The sequence below is a fragment of the Bubalus kerabau genome, chromosome 3, assembly GCF_029407905.1.
Source record: "Bubalus kerabau isolate K-KA32 ecotype Philippines breed swamp buffalo chromosome 3, PCC_UOA_SB_1v2, whole genome shotgun sequence".
NCBI classification, from domain to species: Eukaryota; Metazoa; Chordata; class Mammalia; order Artiodactyla; family Bovidae; genus Bubalus; species Bubalus kerabau.
The window spans coordinates 22,152,478-22,169,359 of record NC_073626.1 but is presented as its reverse complement, the minus strand read 5'-3'; positions in this window follow the sequence as shown (position 1 = coordinate 22,169,359).

The window sequence follows — 16,882 nt, the reverse complement described above, 5'->3', positions numbered from 1 at the left end:
TGCAACAAAACATTTGGGAAAACTGTTGTCTGATGACTTAGAAGGCAAAATGACTAAAACAAAGATTAATGTGTTTCCTAGTGCTGTGGGATTAGAAGGGTGAATTTAGCAACTAACTGTGCTCTAAAAAGCAAAATGGCTGTCTGATGAGGCCTTACAAATAGCTGTGAAAAGAAAAGAAGCAAAAAGCAAAGGAGAAAAGGACAGATATAAGCATCTGAATGCAGAGTTCCAAAGAATAGCAAGAAGAGATAAGAAAGCCTTCCTCAGCGATCAATGCAAAGAAATAGAGGAAAACAACAGAATGGGAAAGACTAGAGATCTCTTCAAGAAAATCAGAGATACCAACGGAAAAGTTCATGCAAAGATGGGCTTGATAAAGGACAGAAATGGTATGGACCTAACAGAAGCAGAAGATATTAAGAAGAGGTGGCAACAATACACAGAAGAACTGTACAAAAAAGATCTTCACAACCCATATAATCATGATGGTTTGATCACTCACCTAGAGCCAGACATCCTGGAATGTGAAGTCAAGTGGGCCTTAGGAAGCATCACTCCGAACAAAGCTAGTGGAGGTGATGGAATTCCAGTTGAGCTATTCCAAATCCTGAAAGATGATGCTGTGAAAGTGCTGCACTCAATATGCCAGCAAATTTGGAAAACTCAGCAGTGGCCACAGGACTGGAAAAGGTCCGTTTTCATTCCAATCCCAAAGAAAGGCAATGCCAAAGAATGCTCAAACTACCGCACAATTGCACTCATCTCACACGCTAGTAAAGTAATTCTCAAAATTCTCCAAGCCAGGCTTCAGCAATATGTGAACTGTGAACTTCCAGATGTTCAAGCTGGTTTTAGAAAAGGCATAGGAACCAGAGATCAACAATGCCAACATCCGCTGGATCATGGAAAAAGCAAGAGAGTTCCAGAAAAACATCTATTTCTGCTCTATTGACTATGCGACCGTTAGAACTGGACATGGAACAACAGACTGGTTCCAAATAGGAAAAGGAGTATGTCAAGGCTGTATATTGTCACCCTGCTTATTTAACTTCTATGCAGAGTACATCATGAGAAACTCTGGGCTGGAAGAAGCACAAGCTGGAATCAAGATTGCTGGGAGAAATATCAATAACCTCAGATATGCAGATGACACCACCCTTATGGCAGAAAGTGAAGAGGAACTAAAAAGCCTCTTGATGAAAGTGAAAGTGGAGAGTGAAAAAGTTGGCTTAAAGCTCAACATTCAGAAAACGAAGATCATGGCATCTGGTCCCATCACTTCATGGGAAATAGATGGGAAAACAGTGGAAACAGTGTCAGACTTTATTTTTTGGGGCTCCAAAATCACTGCAGATGGTGACTGCAGCCATGAAATTAAAAGATGCTTACTCCTTGGAAGAAAAGTTATGACTAACCTGGATAGCATATTGAAAAGCAGAGACATTACTTTGCCAACAAAGGTCCATCTAGTGGGACATGACTGAGCGACTGAACTGAACTGAACTGTGCTCTAAGGAGATAACTAACAAAGAGATGCTGAAAAATATTTGGATTAGGTGCAGAGGATCAGATTTGTTTTTCTTTACCACTCTCCCACACTCTTCCTCCTCCCATAGGATTTGCACTGAGAGCTCAGCTTTACTAACTCTCACGTTTATTGAAATGATAAAGTCTTCTTTAAAGCAAACTCTGGGAGATGGTGAAGGACAGGGAAGCCTGGCATGCTGCAGTCCATGGGGTTGCAAAGAGTTAGACACGACTAAGTGACTGAACAACAAAAGTCTTCTTTTCCAGTTCTTACTCTTTTTTAACCAGCCCCAGCCATAAATAGCTGCCTCCCCCTCCTTAAAACTGAAGTCTGAGTAGGGTTTAATTCTTGCTGCTGGTGGAGTCTGGGCATTCATGAATTCTCTTGGAAAACAGAGGCTTTTTGTTATCCCAGATATCTGATCTCTTCTCAGAGGCCTCTAATCTAGAGGGAGGAGCCCCAAACAATGACTGCTGGCCCAGCTAAGGAGCTCCTAAAGCCCTTGAGGGCAGCTATACAGATTTCCTGCTGCCCGCCCACAGATCCTCCTGCCTTTGTCCAGTCACAGCTAGTACTGGATTTAGCCCAAGGCAAATACCCATCATTAATTTAACAGATGAAGGAACTGATGCTCAGATAGAAAGATTGACTTATCCAAAGAAGAAATTACACTCTGCTTCTTTTATAAATTCCTTACTTTATTAGCTACATTCTCTTTGTTCATCACACAATAACTAACTCCTAGAGCAGAAAAGAAGCATTCGTCATAATTATTCCTGAGTGTGCAGATCAGATCAAGGGGCCTAAAATCTCTGCCTTCCCATCTCTGTGTCTCATTGTTTTAGTTTCCCTGGAATTAAGAGCTCCAGCTAGGAGAAGGAAAAGTTTAGGAGCTCAAGCTCAGCAGGCGGGACTACATGAGGGGCACTTCCTGTCGTAGTCTGTCTGATTATATCATTTTTGTTCTGGAATGCTGAAGCCATTTCCTATTTGTCTTCCCTCTTTCAAGTTCTTCCCCTTCAATGCTTTTTTCCTCTTCCCCCTGCTGCCACTGGAGCTGCTGAACTCTTGTCTCATGATATCCCCACCGATAGTGAGCCAATTAAGGCTAACAATTTGTTATAGAATCAAATCCAGAATCTCCAGCATGGTATCCAAAATTCTCCTGTGATCTCAGCCTCCTTCTTAGTCTTCACTCTCAATAAGCTCAGTCTTCAGGCAAGCTAAATACTCTCCATTCCCTGAATCATATCTCTTGGGATTTAAGTTCTCGATCTTGGAGGCCAATTACTCGGGGATTCCACTTTTCTGTCCCAAATTATCTATATATTTATTTCCATTGAAAGATCAAGAAAGCAAATTCATTAGTTTTTACCATACAAGATTTTTAGGTAGCAATGTTTAGACCTGAGCCACAGATTAAGTCTGAAAACCAGTCCAGATCTAAATTACACAATAAGATCTCTCTAAATTACTCAATAAGATCTGATTAAAAACAAACAAACAAACAAAAAACCACGTCTCAACAACTGCCTATTTTTCCTAGTCAGACTCCAATATTTCCTTGAGGTAGATTTCTTATGAGGATAACTTGTTTGCCAAAGGTCACACAACTAATGGGTGGCCATTTAAAGACTGAAATAAAGCCTTTCAGATTCTCTGTCTTAGCCTGTGTTAATCACTTAATCCTACCTGAAAATTAACACCAAGTTCCTTATGTTAGTTTCATTTTTTTTTTGAGTCAACATTTATCATTATTTATTGCTTTGGTTGTGCTGGCTCTTTATTGCTACACAAATAAAACAACTGGGCTTTCTCTAGTTGCGGTGGGGAGGAGGTGCTACTCTTAGTCGTGGTGCATAGGCTTCTCAGTGCAGTGGCCTCTCCTTTGTGGAGCACAGGCTCTAGTCACGTGGGCTTCAGTCGTTACAGCATGCCGGCTCAGTAGCTGTGGTACATGGGCTTTACTTGCTCTGCAGCATGTGGAATCTTCCCAGACCAGGGATTGAACCCATATCCCCTGCATTGGCAGGTAGATTCTTTGTTAGCTTCTTTGATCATAGAGGAAACAAGTTAAACTTTTTTTGAGATGTAGTCCACCTTTTCAACCTAGATTCAATCACAGCCTCCACAACCACCCAAATATGATTAAGAGATTTTTGTCCATCATTTATTTACTTGGATATTTTCCCTGAACTAGACAATCTTCATGGTCATCTGAGATCCTCATTCAGGTCCCTAGGATTTTCTTGGGTTGCAAATGTGACTTACAAGTGTGAAACATAGGGTCTACTCCTAAGCCTGCCATTTTAAAGTTATATTGCTCATTAAAAAAAAAAAAAGTTATATTGCTCATGTTTACAGGGGAATTCGTAGTTGACAAATCTCTTTTACATCAAGGATTTCATCTGGCCTTCACAATCAGCCAGTTATAAAGGTAGAACAAGCATTATTTACTCAGATTTTCAATGGAAAAATGAAGTTAAGAGGGAAAGTGACTTGGGTAAAGTCTCATTAATAGCATAGACCTAGATTGTAAATTTGAGTTATTTCAAATCCACTTGTCTCTCCACTCTAGGTTCAATTCTCCATAAAATATATGTTTGGAAAAGGAGGGAAGTTTTAGAGAGACCACTGTCCTTTTGCATTTAATTTTCATCCTCATGTGTTTTTAACCTTCTGGCCTCCTTCTTCAAATCTGGTCCAGGCCTCCTTCTTCAAAATCTGGTCCAGGCCGATTCTGGCCCTGGGCCTTCACTAAGACAGCTGGCCCTGACACCCAGGCTTCTGAAGTTTCTGTCGCTCGGGCCAAGCTTTCCTCCTCCAACCTGCTACAGGAAGAACTCTGCTTCTTGGAGGTTGGAGTGGGGAGGCAGTGAGAGGAAGGATGTGTACTCCCTTGGGTGATGTTCTTGTCTGTTACCCCTGTCTTAATGGGCTGGGGGAGGGCGTGGGAGAGAGAGCTCTGTGTCCATGCACAGCCACAAGAATTGGAATAACCCACACCACTCAAACTCAAATGTCCTCCCACCTGGAAATTCTCCGGTCTGTGTCTCAGGCCATTGCTGCTCCCAGAGAGAAGATAAATACGCCCATATCACCAACACACACTGCAATCCATCACCAACAACTCAACAGAACTCTGGGACATTGAGAAAATACATCACCAAAGTCCCTTCTAAGGCTGACATTCTTGGTTTATTTTCTTAGATTTTCAGAGATTCTGAACACCCTTAAAATTGATTTGATCAGTCATTACCCCTAGATTATTAGGAAATAAGAGTAGGGAAACAGAAATTTTACAAATTTTAAGCTCTAATGTGTCTTATGGGTCATGTTTCTCAGGCCACAACTCTATACATGAAAAGAAGATGCTCAGTAAAGTGGAGAGATTGCCTCTTCCAAGTCACAAGGGCAAGGCTAGACACATCCACAGCTCTGCCCCCACAATCGTCTCTATCCTTGTTGCAGTCAGATCAGGTTTAGAATAAGCAATTTATCCAATACTTCTTAAATTGATTGAGTAACTTTTCTTTCCAACCTAGATTCACTCAAGGTTCATGTGTTAATATTGATTATGTCTTCTTAATCCCAGTAAGTTTCTCTTTTATGGCATTTTTGAAGATGGAAGTTCAGTTGTCCTGATAAATATCCCACATTTTTGTTTGTCTCATTGTTTCCTCAAAGTGTCATTCTTCCTTTACACAGGCAGACCTTGGTTTTATTGCACTTCACTTTATTGAACTTCATAGATACTGTGTTTTTTATAAACTGAAGGTTTGTGGCAACTCTGAGTTGAGCAAGTCTATTTATTGGTGCCATTTTTCAAAGAGCACTAGTTTTTAAAGCATGTAAATTGGGTTTTGGGTTTTTTTAGACCCAGTGTTTATGTTGCACACTTAATAGACTACAGTATAATATGAACATATCTTTTATACCCACTGGGAAACAAAAAAAAAAGTTTATGTGACTCACTTTATTGCAGTGGTCTGGAAGGAATCAAGCCCACAGTATCTCCAAGGTGTGCATATATTTCTTGTTTCGGCAGTGAAGTTGAAGACTTAGATGGACTGGAATTTTGTGAATGGTATAGTCATCCCTGAATATCTGCCAGAGATTGGTTCCAGGAGCCCCTACGAATACCAAAATCTGCGGATGCTCAAGTTCCTCATGGAAAATGTCATAATACAATTGCTACAATCAATTTTTATCCACGTGTTTCACATCTATGGATTTAACCAACTGCAGATGGATGCCTGTTTAAGGTAGAAATAAAGTTCTAATTTTTTTTCTATATATATCCAATTGAATCATCACTATTTATTAAAAGACCATCTTTTATTTTTCTATTACTTTATATTGTACTTTATGATAGGGGTCTTCTCAGGTGGCTCAGTGATAAAGAATCCACCTGTCAATGCAGGAGACAAAGGTTTGTTCCCTGGGTTGGGAGGATCCCCTGAAGTAGGAAATGGCAACCCACTCCAGTCTTCTTGCCTGGAAAGTTCCATGGGCAGAGGAGCCTGGCGGGCCATGGTCCATGGAGTTGCAAAGAGCTGGACACGACTGAGCACACACACACAGATCCTTTGCCCTAAATCAAGAGTCCTCATAGACACAAATCTATTTCTGAGCTCTCTATTTCTTTCCATTGTTCTACTTGTTTATCCTTAAAATAATGCTTAATGTAGCTTTTAAACATGTAGTTTTAAAAATGAATTTTGATATTTTATAGAGCAAGTTCTCCCACCCTCTTCAAAATTGTCTTTTTTTTTGTATTGACTCTTTTTTAAAATGTTATTGTTATTAGAGTTATGTTTTGGCATGTTGGGTCCCTGTTGTGGTGCAGGGGCTCTTCATTGTTGTGTGGGGGCTTTCTCTAAAGATAGAGGAGGCTACTCTTCACTGGGGTTCGTGGTCTCCTCCATGAGGTAGCTTCTCTTGTCACAGAGCACAGGTTCTAGAGCGTGAGGGCTCAGTAGTTGTGGTGCACAGGTTTATTTTCCCTGCAGCATGTGGGATCTTAGTTTCCAGACCACGGATGGAATCCATGACCCCTGCATTGCAAGGCGAATTCTTAACCACTGGACCACCCAGGAAGTCCCTTGACTATTTTTGACCATTTACACTTCAGTTTCTTTTTTTTTTAAATACACTAAAGTTTCTTAAGCATCTTTTTCAAATTCCTCAAGAATGTCTGTTAGGATTTTGGTTGAGATTGTATTGAATCTATAAAATGGTTTGGGTAGAATTGATATTTTTACATTGTTTACTCTCCTAATGATATACCTCAAAATTAACCTAGAGCTCTTGAAAATTGTGGCAATTAAGACATATTTCTCATCATAAAGATCTAGTACATCTTTTGTTGAGTTTACTAGTAGATATTTGATTATTTTATGTTATTTTAATAAAATTAAAATAAATAAATATTAAATAAATATTAGATTTATTTTTAATGGTTTATGATAATATACAGAAATATAAATAAAATTTGTATTTATATTTTATCTAACAACTTTGCTAAATTCACATTATAATTTATTGCTTGTTTCTTTTTAAACTATATGGTTGCAAGGTGGCAGGCTTCTCTGGTGGCTAAGACAATAAAGAATCTGCCTGCAATGCAGGTAGACTGGGATTCAATCCCTGGGTCAGGAAGATCTCCTGGAGAAGGAAATGGCTACCCACTCCAGTATTCTTGCCTGGAGAATTGCACGGACAGTCTAGAGCAGGAGACAGCTGACTGACTCTCACTTTTACAAGGTATGCTAACAGTAGTTTCATTTGTTTCTAATCTTTGTACATTTAATTTCCTTTTTTTTTTTTTTTTTGCCTTCAATTCACTGCTCAGTTTTGCCAATACAATATTGAATTAAAGTAGTAACAAAGATTCTTTCTTTGAACATTATTTCAAGGGGTAATGATTACTTGTTAGATACTCTTTATCAGGTTGAAAAGGTCTCTTGTTTCCTTAATTTGCTGTGAGTTTAAAATATGAGTTGTTGTTCTGAAACAAATAGGCTGCCAGATACTTCTCTAGCAAAGATGAGTCTATTCAAGATGAGCAAAGAATTGCATTTCAGGATCTGCAACTATGGCAAGCCACGTGCAAGTCCCCGCAGGCATGGAAAAGAGATCGATTTTTATAGCGAGGAAAAGGAAGTTGGAAGGGCTACAGTAAACAAAGAGTCCATGGCTTTTCATTGGCTGAGTTCAATTGCCAGAAAAGTTTTTCTTCTTCCTGCTGGGCTCGGCTGTGGCCGCAGAATGTGAGAGCTCCCCCTTCTGGTTTCCCAGCTCTATTTAACTGAGGCTTCTGATTATTAATTTTTTACAAATTATATAATTATATGTTATATCACTGGTATATTTGAACATAAATAGATATTACTATATAAATATATAAAGAGAAATATGTTTACACAGTCTTTATAATACATTTCTTTGTTATTATTGTTCAGTTGCTAAGTTGTGTCCAACTTTTTGCGACCAAATAGACTGCAGCACACCAGGCTCCTCTGTCCTCCACTATCTCCCAGAGTTAGCTCAAATTAACATCCACTGGGTTGGTGATGCTATCTAAACATCTCATCCTCTTCTACCTCCTGCTCCTTTTGCTTTCAATCTTTCCTAGCATGGCGTTTTTTTCCAATGAGTTGACTCTTAGCATCAGTGGCCAAAGTATTGGACCTTCAGCTTCAGCATCAGTTCTTCCAATGAATATTATGAGTTGATTTCCTTTAGGATTGACTGGTTTGATCTCCTTGCAGTCCAAGGGACTCTCAAGTGTCTTTTCCAGCACCACAGTTCACAAGCATCAGTTCTTCAGTACTCAGCCCTTTTTACATTTGTACATGCCTACTGGAAAAACCATAGTTTTATCTAGATGGATCTTTGTTGGCAAAGTGATGTCTTTGCTTTTTAATATGCTGTCTAGGCAGAGGAACCAGAGATCAAATTGCGAACATCCGCTGGATCATAGAAAAAGCAAGAGAGTTCCAGAAAAACATCTATTTCTGCTTTATTGACTATGCCAAAGCCTTTGACTGTGTGGATCACAATAAACTATGGAAAATTCTGAAAGAGATGGGAATACCAGACCACCTGATCTGTCTCTTGAGAAATTTGTATGCAGGTCAGGAAGCAACAGTTAGAACTGGACATGGAACAACAGACTGGTTCCAAATAGGAAAAGGAGTTTGTCAAGGCTGTATATTGTCACCCTGCTTATTTAACTTATATGCAGAGTACATCATGAGAAACGCTGGACTGGAAGAAACACAAACTGGAATCAAGATTGCCAGGAGAAATATCAATAACCTCAGATATGAAGATGACACCACCCTTATGGCAGAAAGTGAAGAGGAACTCAAAAGCCTCTTGATGAAAGTGAAAGTCAAAAAGTTGGAGAGTCAAAAAGTTGGCTTAAAGCTCAACATTCAGAAAACGAAGATCATGGCATCTGGTCCCACCTCTTCATGGGAAATAGATGGGGAAACAGTGGAAACAATGTCAGACTTTATTTTTCTGGGCTCCAAAATCACTACAGCTGGTGACTGCAGCTATGAAATGAAAAGACGCTTACTCCTTGGAAGGAAACTTATGACCAACCTAGATAGCATATTGAAAAGCAGAGACATTACTTTGCCAACAAAGGTTCGTCTAGTCAAGGCTATGGTTTTTCCTGTGGTCATGTATGGATGTGAGAGTTGGACTGTGAAGAAGGCTGAGCGCTGAAGAATTGATGCTTTTGAACTGTGGTGTTGGAGAAGACTCTTGATTGTCCCTTGGACTGCAAGAAGATCCAACCTGGCCATTCTGAAGGAGATCAGCCCTGGGATTTCATTGGAAGGAATGATGCTGAAGCTGAAACTGCAGTACTTTGGCCACCTCATGCGAAGAGTTGACTCATTGGAAAAGACTCTGATGCTGGGAGGGATTGGGGGCAGGAGGAGAAGGGGACGACAGAGGATGAGATGGCTGGATGGCATCGCTGACTCGATGGACGTGAGTCTGAGTGAACTCCTGGAGTTGGTGATGGACAGGGAGGCCTGGCATGCTGTGATTCATGGGGTCGCAAAGAGTCGGACACGACTGAGCGACTGATCTGATCTGATGCTGTCTAGGTTTGTCAGAGCTGAGTTATAGCTTATATTTGTCATAGAGAGGAAGACCAGGTCATTATTAGAGAATTAGAACGTCCAGCCGCACCCTCCCTCCAGGAAATGGAGGTCAGGAGAACGGATTCAATTACTCATAGTCACTGATTTAATCAATCATGCCTTTGTTAGGAAAGCTCTGTAAAAAACTCTAATTGACAGAGTTTGAGAGCTTCCTGGTTGATAAACCCTCCGCATACCCTCCATACCTTGCTTTGCATTTCTTCCATTTGATTGTCCCTGAGTTATATCCTTTACAATATACTAGTAAATCTGAGTAAAGTGATTTCCCAAATTTTGGGAGTCATTCTAGTAAATTATCGAAAGTGAGGAGAGGGTCCAGGGAAACCCTGATATCAGTTCAGTTGCTCAATCATGTCTGATTCCTTGCGACTCCATGGACTGCAGCACGTCAGGCCTCCCTGTCCATCACCAACTCCTGGAGCTTACTCAAACTCATGTCCATTGAGTCAGTGATGCCATCCAACCATCTCATCCTCTGTCATCCCCTTCTCCTCCTGCTTTCAATCTTTCCCATCATCAGGGTCTTTTCCATTGAGTCAGCTCTTCGCATCAGGTGGCCAAAATATTGGAGTATCAGCTTCAGCAATAGTCTTTCCGATGAATATTCAGGAGTGATTTCCTTTAGGATTGACTGGTTGGATCTCTTTGCAGTCCAAGGGACTCTCAAGTCTTTTCCAACACCACAGTTCAAAAGCATCAATTCAAAAGCTTTCTTTATGGTCCAACTCTCACATCCAGATGTGACTACTGGAAAAACCACAGCTTTGACTAGACAGACCTTTGTTGGCAAAGCAATGTCTCTGCTTTTTAATAGGCTGTCTATGTTGGTCATAGCTTTTCTTCCAAGGAGTAAGCGTCTTTTCATTTCATGGTTGCAGTCACCATCTGCAGTGATTTTGGAGCCCAGAAAAATAAAGTCTGTCACTGTTTCCATTGTTTCCCCATCTATTTCCCATGAAGTGATGGGACCAGATGCCATGATCTTAGTTTTCTGAATGTTGAGCTTTAAGCCAACTTTTTCACTCTCTTCTTTCACTTTTATCAAGAGACTCTTTAGTTCCTTTTCACTTTCTGCCATAAGGGTGGTGTCATCTGCGTATCTGAGGTGATTGATATTTCTCCTGGCAATCTTGATTCCAGTTTGTGCTTCATCCAGCCCGGCATTTTGCATGATGTACTCTGCATAGAAGTTAAATCAGCAGGATGACAATATACAGCCTTGGTGTACTCCTTTCCCGATTTGAAGCCAGTCTGTTATTCCACGTCCAGTTCTAACTGTTGCTTCTTGATCTGCATACAGATTTCTCAGGAGACAGGTAAGGTGGTCTGATATTCCCATCTATTTAAGAATTTTCCACAGTATGCTGTCATCCACACAGTCAAAGTCTTCAGCATAGTCAATAAAGCAGAAGTAGATGTTTTTCTGGAACTCTCTTGCTTTTTTGATGATCCAGCGGATGTTGGCATTGTTGATCTCTGGTTCCTCTGCCTTTTCTAAAACCAGCTTGAACATCTGGAAATTTATCATTCATATACTCCTGAAGCCTGGCTTGGAGAATTTTGAGCATTGCTTTGATAGCATGTGAGATGAATGCAATTGTGTGGTAGTCTGAACATTTTTGGCATTGCCTTTCTTTGGGATTGGAATGAAAACGGACCTTTTCCTGTCCTGTGGGCACTGCTGAGTTTTCCAAATTTGCTGGCATATTGAGAGCAGCACTTTCACAGCATCATCTTTCAGGATTTGAAATAGTTCAACTGGAATTTCATTACCTCCACTAGCTTTGTTTGTAGTGATGCTTTCAAGGCCCACTTGACTTCTCATTCCAAGATGTCTGGCTCCAGGTGAGTGATCACACCATCATGATTATCTTGGTCCTGAAGATCTTTTTTGTACAGTCCTTCTGTGTATTGTTGCCACCTCTTCTTAATATCTTCTGCTTCTGTTAGGTCCATACCATTTCTGTCCTTTACTGTGCCCATCTTTGCATGAAATGTTCCCTTGGTATCTCTAATTTTCTTGAAGAGATCTCTAGTCTTTCCCATTCTATTGTTTTCCTGTATTTCTTTGCAATGATCACCAAGGAAGGCTTTCTTATCTCTCCTTGCTATTCTTTGGAACTCTGCATTCAGATGCTTATATTTTTCCTTTTCTTCTTTGCTTTTAGCTTCTCTTTTTCCCTGATTTATAGTTAACCAATTAGTAGATCGGACATCCCTGGTGGCTTAGATGGTAAAGCATCAGCCTACAATGTGGGAGACCCAGGTTTGATCACTGGGTCGGGAAGATCCTCTGGAGAAGGAAATGGCAACCCACTCCAGAACTCTTGCCTGGAAAATCCCATGGACAGAGGAGCGTTGTAGGCTACAGTCCATTGGGTAGCAAACAGTCAGACATGACTGATCGACTTCATTTTCACTTTCAATTAGTAGATGTTAAGGGATTTGATTTAGGTCATACCTGAATGGTCTAGTGGTTTTCCCTACTTTCTTCAATTTAAGTCTGAATTTGGCAATAAGGAGTTCATGATCTGAGCCACAGTCAGCTCCCGGTCTTGTTATTACTGACTGAACAGAGCTTCTCCATCTTTGGCTGCAAAGAATATAATCAATCTGATTTTGGTGTTGACCATCTGGTGATGTCCATGTGTAGAGTCTTCTCTTGTGTTGTTGGAAGAGGGTGTTTGCTATGACCAGTGTGTTCTCTTGGCAGAACTCTATTAGCCTTTGCCCTTCTTCATTCTGTATTCCAAGGCCAAATTTGCCTGTTACTCCAGGTGTTTTTTGACTTCCTACTTTTGCATTCCAGTCCCCTACAATAAAAAGGACATCTTTTTGGGGTGTTAGTTCTAAAAGGTCTTGTAGGTCTTCATAGAACTGTTCAACTTCAGCTTCTTCAGCATTACTGGCTGGGGCATAGGCTTGGATCACTGTGATATTGAATGGTTTGCCTTGGAAACAAACAGAGATCATTCTGTCGTTTTTGAGATTGCATCCAAGTACTGCATCTGGACTCTTTTGTTGACCATGATGGCTACTCCATTTCTTCTGAGGGATTCCTGCCCGCAGTAGTAGATATAATGGTCATCTGAGTTAAATTCACCCATTCCAGTCCATTTTAGTTCTCTGAGTCCTAGAATGTCGACGTTCACTCTTGCCATCTCCTGTTTGACCACTTCCAATTTGCCTTGTTTCATGGACCTAACATTCCAGGTTCCTATGCAATAATGCTCTTTACAGCATTGGACCTTGCTTCTATCACCAGTCACATCCACAACTGGGTATTGTTTTTGCTTTGGCTCCATCACTTCATTCTTCCTGGAGTTATTTCTCCACTGATCTCCTGTAGCATATTGGGCACCTACCGACCTGGGGAGTGCCTCTTTCAGTATGCTATCATTTTGCCTTTTCATACTGTTCATGGGGTGGTCAAGGATGGATCAAGACCATCCCCACGGAAAAGAAATGCAAAAAAGCAAAATGGCTGTCTGAGGAGGCCTTACAAATAGCTGTGAAAAGAAGAGAAGCCAAAAGCAAAGGAGAAAAGGAAAGATATTGCCATGTGAATGCAGAGCTCCAAAGAATAGCAAGGAGAGATTAGAAAGCCTTCCTTGGTGATCAATGCAAAGAAATAGAGGAAAACAACAGAATGGGAAAGACTAGAGATCTCTTCAAGAAAATTAGAGATACCAAGGGAACATTTCATGCAAAGATGGGCTCAATAAAGGACAGAAATGGTATGGACCTAACAGAAGCAGAAGATATTAAGAAGAGGTGGCAACAATACACAGAAGGACTGTACAAAAAAGATCTTCAGGACCAAGATAATCATGATGGTGTGATCACTCACCTAGAGCCAAACATCCTGGAATGTGAAGTCAAGTGGGCCTTAGAAAGCATCACTACGAACAAAGCTAGTGGAGATGATGGAATTCCAGTTGAGCTATTTCAAATCCTGAAAGATGATGCTGTGAAAGTGCTGCACTCAATATGCCAGCAAATTTGGAAAACTCAGCAGTGCCCACAGGATAGGAAAAGGTCCGTTTTCATTCCAATCCCAAAGTAAGGCAATGCCAAAGAATGCTCAATGCTAATGCTATGCTAAGTCGCTTCAGTCGTGTCCGTGTGCAACCCCACAGATGGCAACTACCGCACAATTGCACTCATCTCACACACTAGTAAAGTAATGCTCAAAATTCTCCAAGCCAGGCTTCAGCAGTACGTGAACCGTGAACTTCCAGATGTTCAAGCTGGTTTTAGAAAAGGCAGTGGAACCAGAGATCAACAATGCCAATATCCACTAGATCATCGAAAAAGCAAGAGAGTTCCAGAAAAACATCTGTTTCTGCTTTATTAACTATGCCAAAGCCTTTGACTGTGTGGATCACAATAAACTATGGAAAATTCTGAAAGAGATGGGAATACCAGACCACCTCACCTACCTCTTGAGAAACCTATATGCAGGTCAGGAAGCAACAGTTAGAACTGGACATGGAACAACAGACTGCTTCCAAATAGGAAAAGGAGTACGTCAAGGCTGTATAGTGTCACCCTGCTTATTTAACTTCTATGCAGAGTAAATCATGAGAAACGCTGGGCTGGAAGAATCACAAGCTGGAATCAAGATTGCCAGGAGAAATATCAATAACCTCAGATATGCAGATGATACTACCCTTATGGCAGAAAGTGAGGAGGAACTAAAAAGCCTCTTGATGAAAGTGAAAGTGGAGAGTGAAAAAGTTGGCTTAAAGCTCAACATTCAGAAAAGGAAGATCATGGCATCTGGTCCCATCACTTCATGGGAAATAGATGGGGAAACAGTGGAAACAGTGCCAGACTGTTTTTTGGGGCTCCAAAATCACTGCAGATGGTGATTGCAGCCATGAAATGAAAAGACGCTTACTCCTTGGAAGGAAACTTATGACCAACCTAGATAGCACATTAAAAAGCGGAGATATTACTTTGCCAACAAAGGTCCGTCTAGTCAAGGCTATGGTTTTTCCTGTGGTCATGTATGGATCTGAGAGTTGGACTGTGAAGAAAGCTGAACGCTGAAGAATTGATGCTTTTGAACTGTGGTGTTGGAGAAGACTCTTGAGAGTCCCTTGGACTGCAAGGAGATCCAACCAGTCCATTCTGAAGGAGAGCAGCCCTGGGATTTCATTGGAAGGAATGATGCTGAAGCTGAAACTGCAGTACTTTGGCCACCTCATGCGAAGAGTTGACTCATTGGAAAAGACTCTGATGCTGGGAGGGATTGGGGGCAGGAGGAAAAGGGGACAACAGAGGATGAGATGGCTGGATGGCATTACCGACTTGATGCATGTGAGTTTGGGTGAACTCCAGGAGTTGGTGATGGACAGGGAGGCCTGGCGTGGTGTGATTCATGGGATCACAAAGAGTCGGACAGGACTGAACTGAACTGAACTGAATTAGTAGATGCATGCCCCCAGGCTGGAATTTACAATGGGTCCCTAAAGTAGGGGCAGTCTTGTGAAACTGGACCTTTAAACTGAAGAGTTGGGAGTTGGTGTCAGAATTGAATTGAACTGTTGAACACCAAATTGATCTCTGGAGAATCACAGACCCCCTAGACACAAGAGGCCTTCAAATCAGAAACTCAAGTCTACCTGCAGAGATACTAGCCCTTCTTGAGAAAATAAATGTTAATAGTGTTAGTTTCTTTTTTTGCACAATTGGCTTGGTAGTCCATTATCATCTTGCCAGTTCTCAAGTCCTTTATGAGAAATATTAGACTACAGACAGAAAAAGAGAAGGCAATATGGCCATGAAGGCAAAGATTACAGTGATGCAAGCCACATACCTAGGAAAGCCAGATGCCCGAGAAACTGGATGAAGCAAGGAACAGATTCTCCCCTAGAGGCCCCACTTGATTTCGTCCAATGAAACTGACTTTGGACTTCTGGTCTCTAGAATGTATGAGAGACCAAAGGTTTGCTCTTTTAAGTCATCAGCTGTGTGGTAACTTTTTACAGCACCCAAAGGAAACTAATACAGATTTTAGTACCTAAAAGCAGGGTGCTACTATAACAAATACCTAAAAATATTGATGTGGCTTTAGAATTGGTAAATGTGTTGAGGCTGGAATAATTTTGAAATACATGATGGGAAAAGTCTAGAATGCTTTGAATTAACTACTGGTAGGAATATGATATTCAAGGATGCTTCTGGTAAAAAATCAGAAGGAAATAAGTAATATGTTATAGAAAATAGAAAAGGAGGTTTGTGACTCCTATTTGGCATCACTCCAACCTATAGCTTCCATCTCCTCTGTCTTCTATAGTAAAATCTCCATCTGCTTTCCTCTTAAGAATACATGTGATCATATTTAGGGCCTACCTAGATAATCCAGGATAATCCCTTCATCTCAAAATCCTTTACTTAATCACATCAGCAAAATATTTGCTGATGAAATATATAAAATAACATTTACCAGTTCCAGGTTTAAAATATGATATCTTTGGATGCTATTATTTAGGCTACTACAGAGTTTGGATTTGGAATCAGAACACACTTGAATGTGAGTGCCAGTTTGACACTGATCTGTAACTTAGGAAAATTAACTATTTCTACTCTCTATTCATATCCATATTTATAAAATGGAGAAAGTATTAACCTTATGGTTATATTGGTGATGATTAAGAAAACCTGTATAAATATGCCTGATACAGAGTAAGAAGGGAGTCAGTGCATGTTAGTTCTCTTTCATACTTTGTTCTTTCCCCCTCTCTTTTTTTCCTTTATCTCCCATCTCTCTTTATCCCTCCGCTCCCCATTCTATCTCTGGGACCAAATTCCTCCTAGCATCTCTCATTTCTACTGACTTTTCTTCCTGAGGCTGTTCAGGGAGTAGACAGAGTTGGCCCTGAGAGCAGTTGAGAAGTGCAGGAACCTACCAGCTAGTGTTGAACAGTTGTAAGTAAGAAACAAATGGGAGGAACTTCCCTGGTGGTACAGCGGTTAGAACTCCTCATTTCCACTGCAGGGGGCACGGATTCTCAGATCCCCCCCATGGGTTCAGTGGGGCAAAAAAAAAAAAAAAAAAGACAAAAAATCAAATGGGAGAAGTCCAGCTTGGCCCACTTCTTTCAGTTGCCCCTCACTTGACCAAGTATGGTCCACTGAATGACGCTTTCCCCGGTCA